The sequence below is a fragment of the Rattus rattus genome, chromosome 11 (genome assembly GCF_011064425.1).
Source record: "Rattus rattus isolate New Zealand chromosome 11, Rrattus_CSIRO_v1, whole genome shotgun sequence".
NCBI classification, from domain to species: domain Eukaryota; kingdom Metazoa; phylum Chordata; class Mammalia; order Rodentia; family Muridae; genus Rattus; species Rattus rattus.
Window position 1 is genome coordinate 17,519,064 of NC_046164.1, and position 15,299 is coordinate 17,534,362.

General features: G+C 44.0%; 1 protein-coding gene across 7 annotated transcripts in view; it reads right to left on the bottom strand.

Moving 5' to 3' along the window:
- Window positions 1–15,299, bottom strand: part of Evi5 (ecotropic viral integration site 5) — a 157,703-nt gene continuing 142,404 nt past the window's right edge. For 3 of the 7 annotated variants that reach the window (XM_032917013.1, XM_032917015.1, XM_032917014.1), the window contains one exon: window positions 3,593–3,695. The gene's annotated coding sequence lies outside the window, so the exon portion shown is untranslated. Of the gene's footprint in view, window positions 3,696–11,572; window positions 11,672–13,102; window positions 13,116–15,299 lie in introns of all 7 variants that reach the window. The other 4 variants (XR_004389481.1, XM_032917011.1, XM_032917012.1 and 1 more) reach the window with 4 other exon arrangements.

Here is a 15,299-nt window from a genome sequence, read left to right on the forward strand (position 1 = left end):
TCTTGCAAAATGAGAAACTTTAATTATTTAAAGCAAAGGCACAAGTAAACATTTTAGGTTATACAGTGTTACAATTAAGAAAACCCAACAGTACAATGAGATACATTTATAACTTTGCATGTCCAATGTATTACCGTGCCACCTCTTCTCTGGAAGGAAGAGGTATGTAGGTCCATGGGTGTAATGTAAAAAGTTGGATTTTAAATAGCATCTACCTACTCTATTGTCAATAAGAAATTTTAATTAATTTCAGAATTAATAAGAAATTAATTAAAAATTGCTTGCTCATCTAGAGCAGCAGTAACTTTCACGCTGAAACTCACTGCTTTAGTGAGTGAGTTACTGACTCTGCATACGCTAGCCAGCAATGTCTTGGTGTTGTGCAGTGACCATGCTGACCATGAAGAGCTTACCGAAACATAATTGACATCCTTAGCCTCTAAAATTGAAATTACAGAGCATTATGCATGGTGAACACGGAACCAAGTGACTTCTTACGAAGCCAGGGACAATGTACTTCAAAAGCAGTGACATCATTTCCAATCAAAGGCACTGCCTGGAAATTCACAAGCTGCACTGTGCTCAGGGCTAGAAAAGGCTTCTTCTCTTGTTTTCAACACAGACAGACAGTTAGCTGGAATATGATGTTTCCATCAACCAGCAAAGACTGACTGGCCGCCAACTGGCCAAACGAAATAAAAACAAACCAAAACAAAAACTTCAAACAACAAGAAACCAGAGTAGAAGTTGAAAAAAACAAACTCTTTGGCCTCGTTCTCCATAAAGAAAATGTATGCACTGATTGTGAAGAAGTCAGATCTGGGTGTGGCACAGTAGTAGAGAGCTTGCCCACTGTGTAAGGCCCTGGGTTCCATCCCCAGTACTGAAAAGAAAGTTTGTTAAAGTGCTTTCTGGATCCTAAGGTCTGGGCTTGCAGCCTCTCCTTTAGTGTGTCACCTGGGGCGGAAAGTCGATATCCCAAGAGAGCAGGGTTTTCTATGGTCCGTCGTCCGCCCATTTACTCCCTAGAACATTCTTCAAGTTTTAGAACAGATACCATTAGAAAGACACAAAGATATCAGATGAAGTAAAGCTCATCATTAGAGCACAGTCCAACACCTCGCAGTCCTAAACAGACCCTTAACATTAGTTTGAATGAGACAGAGTCAGATCAGAGCAAAGTGTCCTGCAGGACCCTAATGGCCAGAAGGACTTCACATCTCTCAGGTGTATGTAAATTCAAAATTTTTTTTTTTTTGAGGCAAAATCTTACTGTTACCCAGGCTGGTCTTGTACTCAAGCAATCCTCCTGCCTCAGCTTCCAGAGAAGGAGGAGATGAAGGCATAGTCCCTGCACCTGACTTGACTCAAAGAACCTTGAATAGATGCTGCTTCAAGCTTTCGACTGTACAGACCACAACAGCGTCAATGAATTCAAGTTGAATTACCACGGTTATTTCACACCTACTTCAAACCAGAAAGAGCTCAGGAAGTTCTCTGAGCTTGTTTGTTTTTGGTGGTGCTGGAACTGGAGACAGGGTCGTGGGCATTCAGAGGTAAGCATCCTAACTTGTGAGCTGTTCTGCTGGCCCCATTCAGGTTTCCTGATGTGGATCTTGATAAACAACAGGGCTACAAGTCGTTTCACTTCACTGGGCTATCGACAACTCCCTGGACTAACAGTTCAGGACTGCCTGGAGAACCCTAAAGGACTAGACCCCAGCAGTGTTGTCAACACTGGGAGCAGGATCCACTCTCACCAGAGCCCTGACTATGATGCTCATGAATGCCCACCTCTACAGAAGACTCTCAGGAAACAGATTTAAATAAACCTTACTTTATTGCCAGAGAGCAGGGAACTGAAAAACTCATTAGCTAGGCCTTTAGAAAAGCCTGGAAAGAGATTTGAATTAATACCTTAAATAACTAGCTTGTGATCACAGGTAAATTAAATACTAGAATTTAGTGGGTGCTCTGGACACAGACGGCACGGTTCCAATCTTGTCTGCCAAGTAAGAGAGGAGCTGGGGCAGTCTTGCTGGGAAAGCCTAGCTCAATGCAGCGTAAGGCATCACAGTTTTAGAATGACAACTTTTTTGTTTCTTCTACTCCATTCTGTAAAACATTTTTCTCTACATATAACAACATTCTGTGTGCGAATGCAACTCCGTAAATGTACTAAATTCTATTTCCCACTATGGCTCTTCCTTTCCTAGGCTGCCAACAAGAGTGTGGAGACATCCAGTCAACACTGGCCTGCAGCCTTCCCACAGGTTGAGTGTCCTTTCTCAACTCACAACTAACAGGCATTCGGCTTTCTAGAGAAAAAGTCTGAACACAAGGAAACGACTAAGAGTAAAGGGTTTTTATGGCTTTACCTGTCCGTTAGAAACTAAAGAATTTAAATAGAAGACTCACAACATTTTTTTCAGATATATTTGCTGTGCATCTTGGACCTTATTCTAGTGCTAAATTATATTAAATAGATTAGCATGAAATAGTGTGTGCTATAGCCTCTTTAACCATGACAAGTTTATTAATTAAAGACGGAGGAAAGGACTTCACCAGTAGTGTTTGAGCGGCAATCAGTTATGAATCTGCTAGCAAGTTACTAGAGCTGCTAAGCCGGTAGTGTCTGATTTGTATTTAGTTTTCTTTTCACCTGTTATTTACAGAAGTCTTGTTAGAACGCTGAAGGAAGTCCTTGTCAATGTTTGCTACTCCTGTAAGAGGATGCTGGGTGATACAGATTTATAAATATGTACAAATACTATATCTGTAGTTAACCTGCTACTATTCTGACTAACAGAGAGAAGTATAATACACATAAAACTTAGAAACTAAAACAAAAAACTTTCAGAACAATTACTTTGTGTTTAGAAATTATACAGAGAAAAAGTGTTGTGTGACAGTCTCTAATTGCCACAAACAACTGAATTTTAGTGAAGAGAGAGATATCCTCAAACACAGGTTGAATCACATCTAAGTTCTGGTCAGATGGGTAAAGGCAGCTGACTTGGAAGCACATTAATGAACACAAATGTACAGTTTGTTCAGGGAGCATAAACCACTGCACAAGAGCAGTTTTGTTTAAAAAGAACCCAATTTCCCACAGTCCTCAATGTTTAAACAGTTCTCACATTTAGACATAGCAGTATTTTCTAAATAGGAAACATTTATACTCGGTAATACTGTTAGAGCCCCATTTACCAATTACATACTTCAGCCTACTGTGGCAATGGAAATTCAGTGAGCATTTGGCAAAGACAGTCAGAGAAGACTGTGAAACAGACTTATGTGTACAGGACAAGGGATGGCTCCGGCTCTTCTCGTGTAACACCGCTGCCCTCAGGACTCCAGCTGTCACAGTGACGGTCGGTCGGTCACACGGTAGTTGAGTAGGACTCCCTCTGTGGGATCTGCTTCTCTGGAGCCTCAGGGTCACTCTCCTGAGTTCCCAGCACACCATCTTCTGCTTCGCTCTCACTGCCATCTGCCAAAGCAGGATTCAGAGACACTGGGCCAGATTTTCTGTGCAAAGGAAAACCAATGGCACTTTCCTGTAAGGAACTATCTATAAAATCTTCATCAGACGAGTGGAATGACTCATCGTCTCCTATTAGATGGCTGACAATGTGGATCCCATCAAAAGGAGGTCGGCTGGAGAAGTCCCGCTGGCCTTTTAGGCATCTGAGCTGTGGGAACAAAATCCAGGTTATTGGATGTACTCAAAACCAAGGCACACGACTGTTCCATGAAAAAGCAGGTAATTTAGATTCAAGGAAGACAAAGCCTTGATCTTTTTTCACTTATAGAAATATGTAATGGGACGTAACTCATTCTGATGGACTCTAAGTCCTATTACTAGATTTTATTATTCTTATTCTATAGATTAGAAAATAAACTTGTGAGAAACCTGACGAGATTTCAGAGCTAATAGTTTTAATTTCAATTAAAACTTTATTGTGTTTCTAGGAAGCACAAGGCCCTGGGTTCGGGTCCCCAGCTCTCCCAAAAAAAAAAAAAAAAAAAAAAAAAAAAAAAAAAAAAACCTTTATTGTGCTAAGGATAATATGAACTCCATGCATCCCCTGATTTCCACACATCACAGACAGTCTGGCTGCATTATAAATTATACCACTTATTCCCAGATTATTCTGAGGAAAATCACAGACAGCCTATCAATTTATCTGCAAATATTAGCTGTGTTCCTAGACGGCAGGAACTTAGAGACAGTACTCTGCACTATAAACTCTGCATCTTGAAAGCATGTCACCTTAGTCTGTAAATGAGAAAAATGAATCAGAACTCACTAAATTTCTGAGTCTTGGAACTGATGAGGTAGATCAGTTGGTTGGGAGGTTCACTAGAGCATACAATCTATGTGCTCTCCCCCACAGGGCATAAACCAGGCTTGCTGATGAGCCCCCGCAGTCTCAGCACTGGAGAAGGAGGCAGGGGCATCACAAATTTAATGTTGTTCTCAACTACATAACAAGTTTGAGGCCAGCTTGAATACATGCTCCAACTCCACAGGCCACCACATACTAACCTCACCTCAAATCCAGGGCACATATGCCCGCCCTGTGTGTCACCTCTGCCTCCTCTCTCTCTGGAATGCCTGACTTCTCTCAAAAGGACTAAGATTTTCCCTTTTCTTTTCTCTCTCTCTTTCTCTCTTTCTCTCTCTCTTTCTTTTTTTTTGATTTGGCAACCACACCTCTGTTCTCTCTCTAGAGATTTCCATCTCTCTCTATGTCTCACATAATGAGTTGAAGAAGGTAAAAGGCCGCCTGCACTTGTGCTGGGAAACTGTTAGCTCTGCTAACCTTCAACTACGCCCTCCATAAGCAGCACTTTCCAGAGCCCATCAAAGCTGCACGCTCCCCTCGACCACGGGCATCAACATCTTGCCCTCGGAAACTTAGGCTGAAAATATAAAGTCAATTTTGACTTTCATTTGTCCTGTATACTGTGTCTATGCCCCCTATAAAAAACGTGGAATTAAGAACAGCAAAAAATGGTTAACTGGCTACCACGGAGGCTGAGCATTAAAGGGTGCTAAGATGCACTTCGTATCCCTGCATTCTCCACTCTACCACCACTATCCCTGTTCTCAGTGACGAGCTCCGAGTGACTATCTTTCAAATCTTGAGATAAAGGCAATGCGAAACAGACAGGAAATGTTACAAACGCTTTCAAAACTAACGGCTCTGAGAGAAAAGCCATCAAACCCTGCTGCGCTGCCTCCTAACTTTCCTGACAAGACTTCCAGGAAGAAGTGAAGACACTTTAGCAGTTCCTTGCTCGCATGTAACAACTGGAACAAGGGATGCTCTGTTCAGTCAGGCCATTATCTGGCTCAGGCGTTCCTTCAGCTACAAAGAAATGTCCCTGCCCTACCACAAGAGAAGAAATTATACTGGGGGACAGTGAAACCAGAGTAGCATGTGGTCCCTTGGCACAGCTGAGGGACGCTAAACTAAGCACTGGATCTTCAGCAAAAGTAGTGAATCGTGTAAGAAACTGGGTCGTGAGGCCCAGAGCTTTACGACAACCGCCATGCTCTGATGCAACATCCCATCACCATATTGCAACACTTGATTTACAGCCCCGAGTGCTGTTTTCAGTCAGTTAATCTCTTCCTTTCTCTTTTCTTCCCCAGATCCTTCTGAGGAAATACTATGGGACACGTGTCTTCCTTCTTCCTGCTGTTACCAGGAGGGGTAGAAGAACTGTTTGGAAAGCTGTGGTTTTCCTTTGCTCTAAGAAAGCTACCATAATGAACACATTGTAGCCTTTATCAGATGGTGCAACTACAGAAAATTAACTACAGCTTGAAGACTCTGTTTCTCCACATTGAGGATGATGGCTAAAGCCTCTTTGAGAGCCACTGATACAACAAAGCAGAGAAAATTTTTGGTTGTATAAAGAAACAAAGAAAGGTAAGAGATGACGTATGACTGAAGCCGCTCCTTATCTTTGTCTTGGACTAAGGAATGGGAACGCTGGATTGTGGTGAGGAAGGCCTGTGTGGGACTGTCAGTGAGCACCTGGGCAGGGAATCTCAGGGAACTGAGCATGACTTCAAAAGGGCTACATATGGGCGAATCACTGGAAGTCTTCATCGTATCCAGGGGCTTGTGTAGAAGGCCGATGGTAGGCCTTTTGCACCATTAGAGATCTTGGCTTTCTGCTGTAAACACAGTGTTTGTAATCCTAATTACCAGACTTTCGGGAGTTAATTGGGGAAAAAAAGACCTCTTCCATTTAATGGACAGAAATCCTGGAATCTTTTCCTCCTAAGTATGAGATACTGAGGTTGTGAGAATGGCTGCTGAGATCTGGAGAAGAGGGGGAACTCTGGCCTACTGCACAAGGATGGAGGACACTGGCCTACTGCACAAGGAGGGAGGACTCTGGTCTACTGCACAAGGATGGAGGACTCTGGTCTACTCCACAAGGATGGAGGACTCTGGTCTACTGCACAAGGAGGGAGGACTCTGGTCTACTGCACAAGGATGGAGGACTCTGGCCTACTGCACAAGGATGGAGGACTCTGGTCTACTCCACAAGGAGGGAGGACTCTGGTCTACTCCACAAGGAGGGAGGACTCTGGCCTACTGCACAAGGATGGAGGACTCTGGTCTACTGCACAAGGAGGGAGGACTCTGGTCTACTCCACAAGGATGGAGGACTCTGGTCTACTGCACAAGGATGGAGGACTCTGGCCTACTGCACAAGGATGGAGGACTCTGGCCTACTGCACAAGGATGGAGGACTCTGGTCTACTGCACAAGGATGGAGGACTCTGGCCTACTGCACAAGGAGGGAGGACTCTGGCCTACTGCACAAGGATGGAGGACTCTGGCCTACTGCACAAGGATGGAGGACTCTGGTCTACTGCACAAGGATGGAGGACTCTGGTCTACTGCACAAGGATGGAGGACTCTGGCCTACTGCACAAGGAGGGAGGACTCTGGTCTACTGCACAAGGAGGGAGGACTCTGGTCTACTGCACAAGGAGGGAGGACTCTGGCCTACTGCACAAGGATGGAGGACTCTGGTCTACTGCACAAGGAGGGAGGACTCTGGTCTACTGCACAAGGAGGGACTCTGGTCTACTGCACAAGGAGGGAGGACTCTGGTCTACTGCACAAGGATGGAGGACTCTGGTCTACTGCACAAGGAGGGAGGACTCTGGTCTACTGCACAAGGATGGAGGACTCTGGTCTACTGCACAAGGATGGAGGACTCTGGTCTACTGCACAAGGAGGGAGGACTCTGGTCTACTCCACAAGGATGGAGGACTCTGGTCTACTGCACAAGGATGGAGGACTCTGGTCTACTGCACAAGGAGGGAGGACTCTGGTCTACTGCACAAGGATGGAGGACTCTGGCCTACTGCACAAGGATGGAGGACTCTGGTCTGCACAAGGAGGGAGGACTCTGGTCTACTCCACAAGGAGGGAGGACTCTGGCCTACTGCACTGGAGGACTCTGGCCTACTGCACAAGGATGGAGGACTCTGGTCTACTGCACAAGGATGGAGGACTCTGGTCTACTGCACAAGGATGGAGGACTCTGGTCTACTGCACAAGGAGGGAGGACTCTGGTCTACTGCACAAGGAGGGAGGACTCTGGTCTACTGCACAAGGAGGGAGGACTCTGGTCTACTCCACAAGGAGGGAGGACTCTGGTCTACTCCCCAAGGATGGAGGACTCTGGTCTACTGCACAAGGAGGGAGGACTCTGGTCTACTGCACAAGGAGGGAGGACTCTGGTCTACTGCACAAGGATGGAGGACTCTGGTCTCTCTGGTCTACTGCACAAGGATGGAGGACTCTGGCCTACTGCACAAGGAGGGAGGACTCTGGTCTACTCCACAAGGAGGGAGGACTCTGGTCTACTGCACAAGGATGGAGGACTCTGGTCTACTGCACAAGGATGGAGGACTCTGGCCTACTGCACAAGGAGGGAGGACTCTGGTCTACTCCACAAGGAGGGAGGACTCTGGTCTACTGCACAGGGATGGAGGACTCTGGTCTACTCCACAAGGAGGGAGGACTCTGGCCTACTGCACAAGGATGGAGGACTCTGGTCTACTGCACAAGGAGGGAGGACTCTGCACAAGGAGGGAGGTCTACTGCACAAGGATGGAGGACTCTGGTCTACTGCACAAGGAGGGAGGACTCTGGTCTACTGCACAAGGAGGGAGGACTCTGGTCTACTGCACAAGGATGGAGGACTCTGGCCTACTGCACAAGGATGGAGGACTCTGGTCTACTGCACAAGGAGGGAGGACTCTGGTCTACTGCACAAGGAGGGAGGACTCTGGTCTACTGCACAAGGATGGAGGACACTGGTCTACTCCACAAGGATGGAGGACTCTGGTCTACTCCACAAGGATGGAGGACACTGGCCTACTGCACAAGGATGGAGGACTCTGGTCTACTGCACAAGGAGGGAGGACTCTGGTCTACTGCACAAGGAGGGAGGACTCTGGTCTACTGCACAAGGAGGGAGGACTCTGGCCTACTCCACAAGGAGGGAGGACTCTGGTATACTGCACAAGGAGGGAGGACTTGGTCTACTCCACAAGGATGGAGGACTCTGGTCTACTGTACAAGGAGGGAGGACTCTGGTCTACTGCACAAGGAGGGAGGACTCTGGTCTACTCCACAAGGAGAGAGGATGCTAGCCTACTGCATAAAAAGCCTTGGGCTTAATACTGAGTGACAGAAGAATGCAAGAAAATTCATGCCTCTGTGGCAGACCTCTGTTCAAAGCCAGTGTGCTGAGTCAATGAGAACTGTCAGGACTTTTAAAACTGTCCAGACAATGCCTGCCTGCCTGGTGTTGGCCAACTGCCCAGGGAACCCTGTCCTGCAGGGCACATGCAGGCTGTTGTGAGCCAATCCATCCCCTCTCCCATGCTTTAGATGATGCACATCTAAAGTTAAACACTGCTGCTCCAGCAATGTGTTCCCTCTGTGCTTCTGGTCTTACCAGATAATCTTCTGGGTCAATCACGAAATAAAAATAATCGATGAAAACTATTGACTATGTTTCTCAGATAGTCTTGAACTTGTGATCTTCCTGCCTTAACCACTCAAATACTGAGATTTAGAAGCTGAATCACGACATCTGGCTCTGTATGTCTTGAAAAGTACACATATTTTAAGCAAACTATTTTAAGGCTCACTGCCTTTATTAATTCCTGGAAAGATATAAACAAGAATCCTTATGATACCAAACAACAAAAATTCCTTAATTGTGAAACTCCTAGGTGAACCCAGATGATATATGTTTTAAAGTTCCCAATGTGCTGTGAAGTACTTCTGCGAGTCACTAAGAAGCTGGGGAGGAAGGAGAGAGGAGAGAGAAAGAATGAGAGAGATTTGCTATGGAAATAGAGGAATTGTGACTCACATTATAATTAAGAGCCTTTTATAGAGTCTTGAGACACTGCAAGAGAACAGTCTCGGGTAGATTATCCTACAAAGATGATTAAGGTCAACATGGCCAACTCAACTTCCTACTGGTTTTACTCCTCAGTCTTTTTCAATTGAAAATAATTTTTTCGAAAAATATCTTCTGATCATGGTTTCCTCTCCCCCAGCTTCTCTCAGATCCTTCCTATCCACCCAGCTCCATCTCTTCTTTCTCTAGAAAACAGGCAAACAAAAAGCAGACCAGAATGAGGAGAGAGAAAGCATAAGACACACACACACACACACACACACACACACACACACACACACACACCACACACACACATACACACACACACACACACTACACACCAAACACACACACATACACACACAACCACACACACACACCCCACACACACACACACCAAACACACACACACACACACACACACACACACACACACACACACACACACACACACACACCACACACACACACACACACACACAACACACACACACACACACACACACAAAAACACAAAACACACACATACACCAAACACACACACACACAAACCACTCACACACACACACACCAAACATACACATTACACACACACACACACACACATCACTCATGCACACACAGACACATACACCAAACATACACACCACACACACCACACACACCACACACACACACACACACACACCCACTATAAAAACACAAAATCAGAAACCATAATAAACAAGCAAAAGACCAGTGAGACAAAACCAGCCCAAACAAAGCGAGTGAGACAAAGACAGCATTGCCGTCGTTCTGTGTTGACCTCTGCTGCTAGGCATGCGGCTACCCTTACGTGTGGTCAATATATCCAGTGAGACTCCAGTGAAGACAAGGAATTTTTCTTTGCAAGTGGGTGTCAATTTTAGGTTGCTTCTTGGTTGGGGTGAGAGCTTATGTCCACTTGCCCCTTGCTGAGACCTGTCTGGCTTGAACTATGCTTACTCCTCAGTCTTAAAACTAAAACAGTCAAATACTACCAGAGATGTAAAGTTAGCCTCTAAGAGATGCAGGACAAAAACAACACAGGACAGACACCTACACACCTACAGATATGTATACTTACAATGCACACCTACTTACAATACATGCCTACAGATATGCATACTCACAACTACATATGTACAGATACGCATACTCACACCTACACACCTATAGATATGTATATTTACAATGCACACCTACAGATATGTATACTTACAATACATACCTACAGATACGTATGCGTACAACTACACACCTACAGATATGTATACTCACAACTATATATGTACAGATATGCATACTCTCAACTACACACCTATAGATATGTATACTTACAACTACACACCTACAGATATGTATACTCACTACACACCTATAAATATGTATACTTACAACTACACACCTACAGATATGTATACTCACAACTACACACCTATAGATATGCATACTCACAACTACACACCTACAGATATGCATACTCACTACACACCTACAGATATGTATACCCACAACTACATACCTACAGATATGTATACTCACAACTACACACCTACAGATATGCATACTCACTACACACCTACAGATATGTATACTCACAACTACACACCTACAGATATGCATACTCACTACACACCTACAGATATGCATACTCACAACTACACACCTACAGATATGCATACTTACAATGCACACCTACAGATATGCATACTCACTACACACCTACAGATATGTATACTCACAACTACACACCTATAGATATGTATACTCACAACTACACACCTATAGATATGTATACTCACAACTACACACCTACAGATATGTATACTCACAACCACACCTACAGATATGCATACTTACAGGCATTTCATTCTTGTGAGGACATGCTGCCAGGTAACTGCCAACATTGCCTATATTATTTATTATAATATTATGTATATTTTATGTAATATTATTTAGTTTTATTATAAATTTATTATATAAATATCATATTAACCAAAGACGAGATAGAAAACAAAGAAATTCCATGGTCTCTAACCCTGTGACAAACATTGACATTCATCAAATCTTTTGAGAGAAGTCTAACCTTACTGGTCATTACGCACACGACCGTACAGCCTGCTTCTCACCGCTAGTACATCTCCATGCTTCTTAGCCTCCTCATCTTCTGACGGTTGAGTGGTGCCTCATTTAGAAATGCACCAAGATCTTCTTAAACAATCCTCCTGCTGGGAAACTTTGATCCTACACCCTCCCCTGCCTGATACACACGTACATGCACATACACGCATGCATGCATGCACACGGTTTAAAGAACCACAATACATCTGAGCACACAGTTCTCATAGGTGCCCGGTCAGTTCTTCAAGATGTGTATCAAGAGGCATAAAGTCCAGTACAAGGGTCAGCATTCTTAAGAACTTTGACTTCCATGTTTAAGCTAAGAGCCAGAAAGGTGGTAAGAGTTCATACCCTTGGCACTGCCTGGAAAATGGTTGGCCTTCAGGTTTACCAGGGTGGTCCACTAACTGACTAGTGCCTGCAGCTGAGGATGACATAAACTGGTCTTCCTCCCTCCTCTTCTCAGCTGTTGAAAGTCATATAGGTACCACGGCAACAGGCGTAGCATGTGTCTACTAAAGACACATCCCTGGAGCCTGTGGAGATGGGGCAGTGCTCGCTACACAGGTGCGAGAGCTCAGCTTACATCACAGAACCAGTCAAAAGCTGACGTGGTGGAAGGAATGCACCTATAGCTCTATCACAAGGAAAGGGTGGAGACAGAAGGATTCTTGGGAGCTCCATTAAAGACCCTGTCTCAAGAAATGAAGTAGAGGGGGCTGCAGAGATGGCTCAGTGGTTAAGAACACTTGCTGTTCCTGAAGAGGTCCTGGGTTTGGTTCTCAAGCACCCACATGGTGGCTTACAATCCCTTATGACTTCTGTTTCAGGGGATACAGCACCCTCTTTTGGCCTCCATGGGCATAAGGCAAGGGCATAAAGTACATGCATATATGCAGGCAAACAGTCATCCATGTAAAATAGAAATATAAAAACTCCCACATACTCAAACAGGCTTCAAAACTGACTTGCAAGTTGATCCTTGACAGTGATAAAAGCAGGAAAAGTACTGCTCACATGCAAACCACCTTATAAAACAACAAACAACACCCACTTACCAGCTAATGCAGGGGGCACAGGCCTGTAATCCCAGCCTGAGTGATAGAGTGAAACCCTATCTCAACCAAAACCAAAAAGCTTCATTTATTCATATTATTGGGTACTGAACCTAGGACCTTGTGCATGGCTGAGAATATAGCTATGTCTGATGTTGGAGTTTTATATTTAAGTGAGCATTCCAGAAAAACATGGGATATTGGTTGCTGAACATATATTTTATCTTTATCTTTAGTCCTTGGACTACAGGGATGATATTAAAATCAGTTTTGAATAATTCAGCATTCTGATTCAGTAAGACACAAACTACATTAAAAAGCTGGTAGAATTCTGGACAGGTCCTGACTACATTCATGCCACCCTTTTACACATTGGATGCAAACATTAGCAATCAGACAGACAGAAACACTCACAGGGGATAAAGGGCACTGTTCCTTACCTGATGTAGACTACTTCATCATGTTATGCATTAAGAAACAGAGTAGAAGTAAGAACATGAAGAATGTACACAAAGAACACTTAAGACACTAGAGAGACACTTACCACAACTTTAAAAACCAGTAAAACCCTAGCCCTGCACTAATAACAGAGAGACCAGAACTTAGGCTTTTTCTGTAAGCACGGAAACCCCAACCAATTAGCAATTAGCAAATGAGGGTGGTAAGATTTATCACCAGCAAAGAATAAGGCATAAAATGCTGTATAGTTAATAACAAAACAGGAAGCTGTTGTGTTCGTAGTCTGATGAGTTTAGGCTTTGACAGGAAGCAGCAGAGTTTCTAACTAATGACAGTGAAAACTCAACACCAAAAGCTAACAGCAGCTGTGAGTATTCCACAGTAAGACTGGCCCTAACATTCCGAACAGAAAGACTCTGCAGAGACGGCATATTCCAAAGCTCCACATGACTCCATACAGTTAAGTCTATGTCAGTGTTGTAGAACTCACCATCGTTTACTCTAGAAACTAAGCCTCTGTATGCTAAATTTATTTTGTGAATCAAACAAGTGACCTAATTTCAGAGCTTGAAGCTTCTAGATAGAGACCATTACTAAGTAGCAGAGAAGTCCGTGCTGAGAAAACCTAGTCACCTGGGCAAGTGCCCACAGGGTCAGAGGAGATAACTGTTCTCTCAGTGTTTGCAGTTTTTAAGGCACATTCTAGAACATCATTAACTTATCAAGAGTTAGAGTTCATTTTTATTTGATTTTAAAGAGACACAAATGATATTTTTCTAATTTTGACATGGAAACAAAGCATTTCACAGTAAGATATTAATAAAAACAGATTTTATGGCATTTTACAGGTAGTGAGTGATACATACTACATAAGCGAGCATAAGGTTTCTCTGTGTGTGAGCAGAGATTGCATGGTCCACACAAGTCCCACATTCTGAGATTCAAAACTGAGGAAAAGAATACCGGGTATTTTGAAAGACAATCAATCCACAACAAAGTGGAAAAAGCCATCCGCACACCAAAAAAACCCCTAACCAAATGAACTTTGATCACTCCTAGACAAGGTCTGAACTACCGAAGTGAGTCATGTGAGCTGCCAACAGTTGCAGTAAGTTTCCAAGGTTGAGTCATATCAGATTGCAGAGCTCCGTCCGCACATTTGCCTTTGTGTATCACTGTCTGTGAAGCACAGGTCTTCTTAAGCTGAATAACATTTCTGTAGACAACACTCAACACCAAGAATCAAGTATACATCATGCTTCATATAAGAAAGCAGGCGTAAGCCGTGACAGTCACACGGATTGCTAAGGTCTACACATCCTACCCATCTTTATGTTTGGTCAGCAAGTTTGTTGGGTTCTTTATAGAATACTTTCAATAGTTTTTCTGGATTTGAGAATTTAAAATAAATGAAAATAGGTAATTACATGCTACATTTTCTTTCCTTTATCATCATTGCCAAGCTGAGGATCACCCTGATCTCCTAAGCACAGGAATTAGAATGACGTCCAGCCAGGCTCTAAATTTCTCTTAATTATCAGCGTCTTTAAAAAACTATTACAAATACAACAGAGATTAAAACCAGAAGCACACGCCCAAACCAAAAGATTTCCAGAGAACCCAAAGAGGACCCAGTGACAGTGATCATCTGGTCCGGCTTTCTCAATCTATCACTGCAGGCCAAATCCTAAGGTGCAGTAAGACGCCTGCCTCACAGAAACACTAGTAACTTATAGAAAAAGAAACAGTCAGTCAATACAGACTCTGAAAAGTTTAACCAGGCAGTGGTGGTGCACGCTTGTTACCTCAGCACTCGGGAGGCAGAGGCAGGTGGATTCCATAAGTTTGAGGCCAGTGGGGCCTACAGAGAATTAATTCCAGGACAGCCAGGGCTACACAACACGGAGAAACCCTGCCTCAAAAAACCAAAAATACCGAAAATTTAAGAAATTGATGATTCTATGTAAAAATGTATAAAACACAATGGTTAATTCACATGCAGAAGCAGCAAATAGCTGTGTACCAACATGTGAAAGGCAGAAAGTTTGGAATTGGAGAAACCGACCCTGTCTACATGTTTCCAGAGCAGAAGGGAGGGGAGCCATCTACAGAGACTCTGTCACACAGAGGAAGCCTATGCAGTCCTGTGGACAAGCAGAGTGAGACTATCGCCGATGT